We start from the raw sequence: 9702 nt of genomic DNA, 5'->3' as shown, positions 1-9702 counted from the left end.
TTAGCTGTAAAAAAAAAAAAAAAAAAAAGAGAGAGAGAGAAAAAAACTAACCAAGAAACATGCTGTGATATTTTATCCCTAAGGAGGTGCATAGTGGTCAGTTAACTGAGATGTCTTTGGAGTAAAGAGCAAGCAATTTCATTCTGTTCATTTATATTTATTAGCAGCAGCTATGGAAGTGTTGGAATGTGCAGGGGCTTTTGGTTGCTTGTATATTTTTTCACAAGCAACTAAATAATAGGCTGATAAGAAAGCTGTGTTCCTAATACTCTAAGTTTTTTTAACTGGTAACAGAGATGGGAAAGTGAGCAGGAGTTTATCGCTATTCATTATAGTGATATAATGGCATTAGTAGAACTATAGAAATCAGTGCTTTTCACATGAAGACTCCTCCAAGGTCTACAGCCTCTTAAAGGTGTTCACGTGCTTGATTAATCCATTTTTAAACGGAGGTGTGTAATAGATGGGCTCTCCTGAGGAGCTCTTGTCATTCCTTTGCTAGCATCCCTCGTTTACCTCTGAGTAGCCTAGTGCAGAGCCATTGACTCCTTTTACATTTTGCTTCCCCTCCTCCTCTGTCAGTGCAGCAGCCCGGTGAATTTAATTAGGGAAAATAGCATATTTAATGTCTATAGTATGCTGAGTAGTTGTAGTCAGGCCTTTGGTCTTTTGCTCTATAGCAAGCTCCAGCTGTGGAGAGATCACACTCTGTTTTGATCCTGCCCTTTTTTGTTGTGTTAAACACATGCAGAATCAAAATTAGATACTGTAGTAAGAACTAAAGCATACAGAGGACTATATTTGTTCACAGTGAAGTAATGATTTTTTTGCAGATACGGAACAAAAGTACATGCAACTTTAAAATGTGAACACCAGAGATACTCAAGCTATGATGTATGATAACACAAATGGTTTAACCCTAATTAAGACCATTTTTATGTTTGACTTTTGACCATTTACCATCAAAATCAACAAAATTCTGTCTGCCTTCTTAACTGTAACCCTGTGAGTATGCTTAGCTTTATATGTGTGTGTGTGTGTGTGTGTGTGTGTGCTTCTGTGCTCTTAGTCCTATACATTTTTGATCTTCCTGTCCAACTTATTTTGAACATCCACTAAAATATATTAAATATGTATAGTTTACTGTGTCTTGGTGGGCTGTTTCTTGGGTTTGGTCTTTCCCTGTCTGGTGGTGTTGCTATTTTGTTTTATTATATACTGTGGCAAGCTGTGTTATTAAATACATAGTTTTATTAAAGGTATTAAGGGGCTGCATGAAAGCTGTCTTCTGCACTTGAAAACAAGGAGAAATAAAAAAAGTGGTAAAATGTAACTTTGAAGTTCTCTAACAGTGTTTAAATATATAGCAGTTGGTGAAAGTTTGTAAGGTTTGTTTGAAACCGATTCAGCAGAAGTTGTAGAGACCAGAAAGAAAAACCTCGTTGAAAAGTTCTCCCAGAAAAAATGGAATTAGAGTTACATAGAAAATTTGAGAATGGAAGGAAGTCCAGGAAAGCAATATATTATGGGTCTGTCCCTTCCTTCTTGAAGCTTTTTTTCCCTAGTCATGTGTTACTCCTGTCTCTGGAATGTTACATGACTGCATAGCTCAATTAATGCTCCATGGCAGGAGGAGGAAAAAAATTGTCTCTGTCTTGTCAAAAGCGAAGTTATTTACTTTCAAAAGCTGACAGAATAGCACTGCAGGGGCTTCATTTATTTCTGTTCAGAATGTCATTACTGTGTAATGCAGAGGGGCTTCTGCATGCATTGCAAGCTTATTCTTATAATCTTTATTATGCTGGATGGCTGCATAAGTGTAAGCTGGCACATTGGAATGTTAAAGGTTCTGATTTTTGCTTTTGCAATTGTGCGAAACCACATCAAAGATTGTTCAAAGGTTTACCAAGTAGTTGATTAAGAATGGATTACGCCAGTGCTGGTGCTTAACGTAGATGGCATCAAGCTTTGGCCTACCTGAAAAAGTGACTGTATCCCCAGTTGCCTTATAACATATCCCACTTGTCCTGATGTCGAGCATATGGTGTGGGACTGCTGTTTTAACAATAGTCTTTATATGTACTGTTTCCTTAAAGCATGATCCTAAAGAACACTTTAGTAAGAGGTTTCTTGTATAAGAACTGCATGTCAATTACTTTTAGACAAAAGATATTGAAAAAGGCTTCTTTTTTTTAAAGCTTTGTTATTGGGTACAAGGTACAAGACCAGAGGTGCGATAAATAGTTGTAATACTTGATTTGAGGATCCACTAAAAAAAATCTGATGTATCATGTTCTTTATATATTGTAATTTTAAGAACTTGCATTTAATTTCCTTAGTGTGTCCTACAGCGCCATTTAGAATTTCACTCTATTTTATCAGTGGTACAAGGAATTACATATCCCTCTCCAGAAAGGATGTTGGGAGACCAAAGTTCAAAGATGATATGGGTTGCTTTTGAAGCTCCTTTTGCATAAGTGATCTGCACATAGTTCCTAAACATCAAAAAATTGTTCCCTTGGGATGTAAAAGTTTCCTTCATTTAAGGAAAAGCTTCCTTTGAAGGAGCACGATTTGGGGGGGTGGGGAGAAAAGAAAAGAAAACAAACAAAAAACAAGGCAAACTTATAATGTCATTATCCATGTTACTTGCCTTTCAGTTTGAAATAAAGTAATATTAATTTGCAGGCGATTTTGTTTAAATACAACCAGAAGATGTAGATTCAGGACAATTAATTTTGTTTGCAAATGAGTTTTTTCCTTCCTTTCCAGACATAGTCACCGGCAAATTTCTATTGCAATTCTTGGGCTTGCAGGACTAAAAAGGGGGAAAGTAAAATGCTATTGGGAAGCGTCAAACACAGAGAATGATGGAGTACATTTCATAGCAGCCAATTCCAACCCCCAAATCCCTGTTGTGCAGGAAGGCTTTCCAGCGAGCACAGGAAATTCAGCCATTGCACAGCATAGTATTAATGATTTATACGCACCACACCAATGCTTTTGTTCACTAGCAGAGCCTAGTTGTGTTAATAAAGGAATTTCAGGAAAAAGGGTCCCGGCATGCTGAGCTGTTTTGCTCAATGCGGTGGATGCTGCCTCCATAAATCAAAAGAATTTAGTGCTTTACCACCTTGCAGAGCAACTATGCATTTTTTTTTAATCTGATTCACCTAGGAATATTTTCATTGCTTTTCTATAAAGAATGAATGAACTACTGGATGAGATCTATCTCAGCTGTTTTAGGGTTGATTGGTTTGCTTCACAGTGGCATTATACTTCCATTTGTTTTCCATTTGGTATTTATGCTTTATGGTGTTGTCTATGGAAACATGCTAGCACAGTTTTATTAGCATAAAGAGATGCAGATCACATTAGATTCTGTCTTTTTTCTTACACATAACCAAGTCAAATATCAAGAGAAAATATGTGTTTGCAGTAAACAAAGTAATTGTCCTTTATTTGAAATAAAATTGTAATAACGCTCACTAGAATACCAATTTTAGGACAATGCAGATATTAATCTGCAGGATTTTTTTTATTAATTGGAATTATGTGCCTTAGCTTTGTTTTTGTAACAAGCACAGTTTTTTATTTTCTGTATCAAAGTTGTTCTTATGCCTAGAAACTTTCTTTTTCTCCAGCAGCAAGCCTAGAAATTGATGCTTCAACAGATTTATTTTCATGTAATGAAGACTACTTTCAAATGTTGGATCAGTGTTAATATGACAGGAGAAAACATGCATTTAATTATTTAAATGAAAATTGGCAAAGTATAGTAAAAATTCCCTGATGAGTGTAGAGAATTAATGCCATGGGACACTAACATCAGAACAAATATGAAGTGATATATTTATGTAATCATTACTATATTTCCTATTTATCTTTTTTCAAAGGAGTGTGTGCAAATGTGCATTTTGTTTTAAGGTATTAAGTAAGTTTACTGTTTAGGGAAAATACCTCCTTTGATAAGGAAAGCGCATAATATTATCAGATAGAGCAGTTGCAATGTCTTTGGTCCATTTGGATCATGTTCAAGTTCATTGATTTATATAGCCTTTGCTTACAGAAAATGTGACTGCATTGTCAGAATTTTGTTGCATTACAAAATACGGTTGCCTAGTAGCTTTCTGAAACTAACCAATGCAGTAATCAGCAGTACTGAAATTAAAGCTAATGTTAAGAAGAATGTTTTGTTTATAGTTTGTCTTGCTGTCTGAAGGCTGAATGCAGATAAGGATATGATTTTGTTTTCTGTTTTCATCACAGGATAAATGGTGTAAATATCGTGGATTAATACAAGGCAGGTGTCCAGTAAATGAGGTTTATGTTTATATTGTACCATTTTTTTATTTGTTTGTCCTCTATTATTTGGGTGCATGAGTGTCTCATTGTGTTTAATTATGTCTACGAGGCACAAGACAGCAGTCAACATCTGCTCTATTGTTTCCTTGGTTTACATATAGCTTTGATGGGTTATTAAACAATCTATTTTTCAAACAGAAAACAGAGAAACAAGCTGAACCCATATTATGTTATTTTGTAAAGGTATATTATGTAATTAGTGCTCTAAGATTTGTACATATCAGTTGTTTGGGTCAAACACGTCTTAATTTTTAAAAATAATTTGAGCAATAGAAAATACTTTATGATATCTAGCAGTTTGCAAATAATAGCAAATTTCTAAGGTATAAAGTACAAATTATTGTGGTAATAATGTATTTACATAATTTCATCTGTACATTTTACATTTAAATAGTAATATTGAGTTGTGAAATATTAAGACATATTGTAGCTATAACAAATCAGATATTCATTTTTATTTTACTTAGTAGAAATAGCTTTCAACATTAAACATCTTTTTTAAGGCATAGTGCATCTTCACATGCTAATTTACAATAATTAAGTTTGGTCAGGATTATATTGTTTTTAAAACATTCATTGGAACTAGGCAATCCCCCCTCCCCCCCCACCCCCAGATACAATCTTGCAGTCCTTACTCAGGGAAAAAAAAATATAGACAAGGGATTTTTTTACTATGTTAGCAGTGAGAGAGACCTGCAGAATGGGGCTTTTCTGTATATTATTTTCCCTAGTAAAAGACTTCTTATTTCATAGCTCTTTCTGTTTTTGCTTCTGGATTTTTTTTATCTGTTAACCCATTTTACATGCCTTTATATAATAAGTTCATGTATTTTATGTTAGCATAGTATAGTATAATAGTGTACCAGATGAGTATTTCTTTTGTGTCTGCATACCTCAGCAAAATCATCATTTGTATTTTTATAGGTAGGGCAAGTGAACACAGTAGTGGCTAGGATAAATACCTCCAGCAAATATTATATCCTACTATGAGTAACATCTCATCTGTAGATATACTAACATTTGCAATGTTTAAACAATGTTCCTCCAGTTCCGTCACCTGATTTTTCACAGATTTGAAGAATCTACAGCTAGTATTGACTTCAAAAAGAGCAATAGGTATTCAGGCCTTTTGAAAATCAGGCCTTGTGTTGCATTAATTGCAAAAGAAGTCTATCCATCTCACCACAAAATAAAAGGAAGTAAATTTGATCGTAATGTTTTAAAAGGTATTGGGACTAATATTTATATATGTCTCAATTTGAGCTCTTTCAAATAGTACTCATGTAATTCTTATGCATTCTATATGTATAATTTTTACTTTGAACCCACATTTTGAAACAGGATTGCGTACTCAGGGAATATACGCAAAGATCCATATTTAAAGATGCATACAGTGAATTGGTGTATAGTTTATGAGTAAGCATAGTTAAGTCATTCAAGCCTGATGTTGCAAGTTTCTAAAATGAAGTTTGAATATGATATTCAGTGCTTGGCATAGCTAAAACGACTCACTTTTTATGCATAGCTAATTAAGAATGCTTGCTGACCTCCCACCCAGCTATCCTTGTACATCAATCACGTGAGGTTTTAACATGATACTGATTTTAAAATCTGTCCCTTTAAGTGTCAGCTCCTTTAAGAGATTTTGAGTGTTGTGCATATTCCATGAATAGTATGTGACAAGTATAAGTTTAAACTGAAATAAATGAGATACTTCCCAACATTTTGAGGGAAGGATGAAGTCTGTCATTAGAGAAATACTATGACAATTAATATCTGGGATTACATAAAGCCAAAATATTTGGGCTGGATCCATAAATGATGTAAATCACTTTTAGTCTGCTGTCTCTTGACATCTCTACAAAGCTATGGAAAACCAGTTCCACAGAATCTCCATGTTGAATATTACAAAATAATTTAATCACCCTGAAGAATTAGCTTTTACCTATGCACATGAACATAGGGAACCGAGCAGTCAGTCACAGAATAGTTTTTATGGGCATATGCAAAAATTGAATGCTTAGGTGACTTTATCATGTAGAATACAAGTGTGTATAAATGCTACTTTTACAGTGTACACAACAACATAGAATCTGATTTCTGTATAAGATGTCAGGGGTCAGATCTTCAGCTGGTATAAGTCAATATAGTCTATTGACTTCCCCTGAGGATTTAACCCCTGGTGTCTTGTCCTGAAATCTGATTCCTTTTGTAATGCACATTCTAAATGCATTGTTTACATGCACCTGTATTTAGCCTCAGAAATGCACTCAAGGCATTGTTTTTCTAATGCATCCAGTAATACTTTGTGTACATGTAGTGCATGTTTTTAAAGATGGCATGATTTCATGCTGCATGTGGATATGTCCCTCTGGATCATGCCTACTTCCCAGCAACATGCTGCTAAATTTCTGTATCAGTGCCATCAAGAAAAGCCTGTGGTGCATTATTTCTCAGTGATTTGTGAAAGAAACTCTATGGCAAGAGTCACTTTCTGATATATATTCCCGTTGTGGCTTGCAGCTTTTCTGGCACTGAATGTATGCGCATCTTTTGGCCAGAATTTGTCCCAGAGAATATAACATCATCCTCAGCAGCATTTGTTTCCATAAGTCAGTCAAGGCTGAATGTTAAAAGATGAACATTAACCACAGCATGTCCAACTTTCCCATTAGTTTCATGAATAACCTGAGAGATTAGTAAAGTGTTGTAAGGATGTCACCTTCCTGAGTTTATACAATAATATTAGATTAGGGAAAGCATGTAGGGAAGCAGGCTAGGACAGAGCATCATCTTTAAGCAACAATTCCAGGGAATTGTAAAAACCTTTGAAAATAGTTTCTATAAAAATTCACTAGTCCCAATTCACTCATTAATTATCCTGAAATGTGACAGTTCTGTGAAAAGTGCTGCATAGCTATTTTCTTTCTTAGCAATACCAGAGAGATGTTCCAAAAATAGCATTGCAATCATCATGTGTGCAAGTTGTGACTGTGAAAACAACACAACAGTATCTACTAGTGCAGTCAATGATCCCTTTATGCTAATGATGGCAGAGTAACATTAAGCAAGGGATGTGTGTGTGTGTGTGCGCCCGCGCGCTGAGCAAGTGGGTTATAACACTTCCTCCATTTTAATGCCCATTAGCATTGAATAATGAATGATTCATATGTCTGTTGTGTATTTCTTTTCCTCTAACCAAAGCCATGGATCCCACTCCATTGCATTCTGTTCATATTCTGCCCTCTACTCACGGGATTTCTTGGTCTTGGAATACCGTGGGAAAACCCTAGTGGGTAACTGCTTATATGGGCCACAGTCATAAAGATAGTTTAAACTGCCAAAATCTGTTCTTACTTTGCTCTGCTGAAGCAGAATTGGGAGGTATTTTAAATATTTCTGCCAGAGTAGGAGGGGAAGCTGTTCACCCTTCAGTCTCTCCCTGGCAGCAACAAAATCTCATTCATATCCAATTAATATTCCTAATAACTAATTAACAAACTGAGTTCAAACCAAACAGAAAATAATCCTCTCCAGTTGCTCGTCCTCTCTGCACAATTTTACCCCAGTCCTTGACTGGGACTTTAAAAGGGCATGTGTCAACACTGGTTGATACAAACTAAACCTTAAGAATGGCTGAAAAGGCTACCACCATTTAGAGAGAGAGAGAGAGAAAGAAGGAGTAGAGTTAACCCAAAGGCAGAAGGCATTAATAGCTATTAAATAATTGGGACGGAAATACAAAGTCTGTGCAATCCTTGGCTTCCTGCTATCTGTTGGCAATAATATAATGTGTTTATGGCTTTCCACTTTAATAATAACTGTGCTGTTCTGCTACTGTGCTATCCAGCCCACAGCACAACCCAAACAGATGTGGGTGCCCCAATGTCTAAGTAGTCTTGCAAATCTATTTTTTGGGGAAACATGGGAGGGCGAGTTTCTAAAAACCCTGGGTATTGGGTCAATGCTGAATCTCTATAGGAAACTACATTCCTTTGCAGAAAAATGCTATCTCCTATTTTTGAGCCACAGGTTTGGAAGCTAACCCTTCCAAATTCCCCACAATCAACAAGGCGTCTCTACTACTTTCTGCCATGAATGTCTGCCTTGAATGATGCTAGCCATTATTTTCATGATTTTCCTTTCCCTGCAGGTCTCAGCCAAACCTCCAACTAGGTCAAGATGGCAAAGGTTTAAAAATATTGTAAAAAGAAGGTATGCTATGAATACAAATAGACTGGGACAATTATCCATGATCCTTTCATGCCTAGATGTCATATCTGAAGGGAATAGGAGGTTCTGAATTGAAATTCCTCCTGCTAAGTCCACTGCAGGATATATATATATTTTTTTACTTGGTAGCTTTTCATAAACTATTTGTCAGTGGATTCCAATTACTGTTTACCAGGAAGCTTTACTATGCATGGTGCCTATCAGCAAGTCAGTTCTATATCAAAAAGAGCATGCTGCATTGAAAAATCCATACACTTATGCTCTGCCATGCCCATGGGAAGCATGTTTTGATGAATAATGGAAGTGTTAGATTGACAGCTTGGCATTCCTCCTGCTTCAATATGGTGGTGAGGAAAACTTCCTTTGCCATCTAGATATAGGAATGAAAAATGATGGATGTCATCCACCTAGTACTTGAACTTTGTGGTCTGTTAGTCTGCAACGACAGGTTGCTTGTCACATTGCTATAGAATGAATGGGTTTTTGCAGCTCCAGGATCATAGAATTTTAGAAAAATAGGATTGGAAGGAAGCTCAGGAGGTCATCTAGTGCAACTCCCTGCTCAAAGCAGGACCATCCCCAAATAGATCATCCCAGCCAAGCTTTTGTCTAGCCTGACCTTAAAAACCTCCAAGAATGGCACTTCCACCACCTCTCTGGGTGAATGGTTCCAGTGTTTTACTGCCCTCCTACTGAGAAAGTTCTTCCTAATATTTAACCTAAACTTCCTTTGTTGCAACTTAAGACCATTGCTCTTTGTGCTGTCATCTGCCAGTACTGAGAATAGTCTAGCTCCATCTTCTTTGGAACCACCCTTCAAGTAGTTGAAGGTAGCTATTAAATCCCCTTTGGTCTTCTCTTCTCCAGACAAAATAAACCCAGTTCCCTCAGATTCTCCTTAGAAGTCATGTTCCCCGGCCCCCAAACCAGTTTGTTACCCTCTGCTGGACTCTCTCCACATCCTTTTTGTAGCGGGAGACCCAAAACTGGACACAATACTCCAAATGTGGCTTCACTAGTGCTCAATGGAGGGGAAGACTCACTTCCCTTGATCTGCTGGCATCACTCCTACTGACGCAGCTCAATATGCCATTGTCCTTCTTG

General features: G+C 36.5%; 1 protein-coding gene across 3 annotated transcripts in view; it reads left to right on the top strand.

Annotated features, from left to right (window-relative positions):
- RBFOX1 (RNA binding protein, fox-1 homolog 1) overlaps positions 1-9702 on the top strand; it is a 2526522-nt gene that overhangs the window by 1971193 nt on the left and 545627 nt on the right. The gene's annotated exons all lie outside the window — the stretch shown is intronic.

This window comes from Gavialis gangeticus, unplaced genomic scaffold (genome assembly GCF_001723915.1).
Source record: "Gavialis gangeticus isolate Ggan-Ray unplaced genomic scaffold, GavGan_comp1, whole genome shotgun sequence".
Taxonomy (NCBI): Eukaryota; Metazoa; Chordata; order Crocodylia; family Gavialidae; genus Gavialis; species Gavialis gangeticus.
This window is presented reverse-complemented; position numbering and strand designations above follow the sequence as displayed.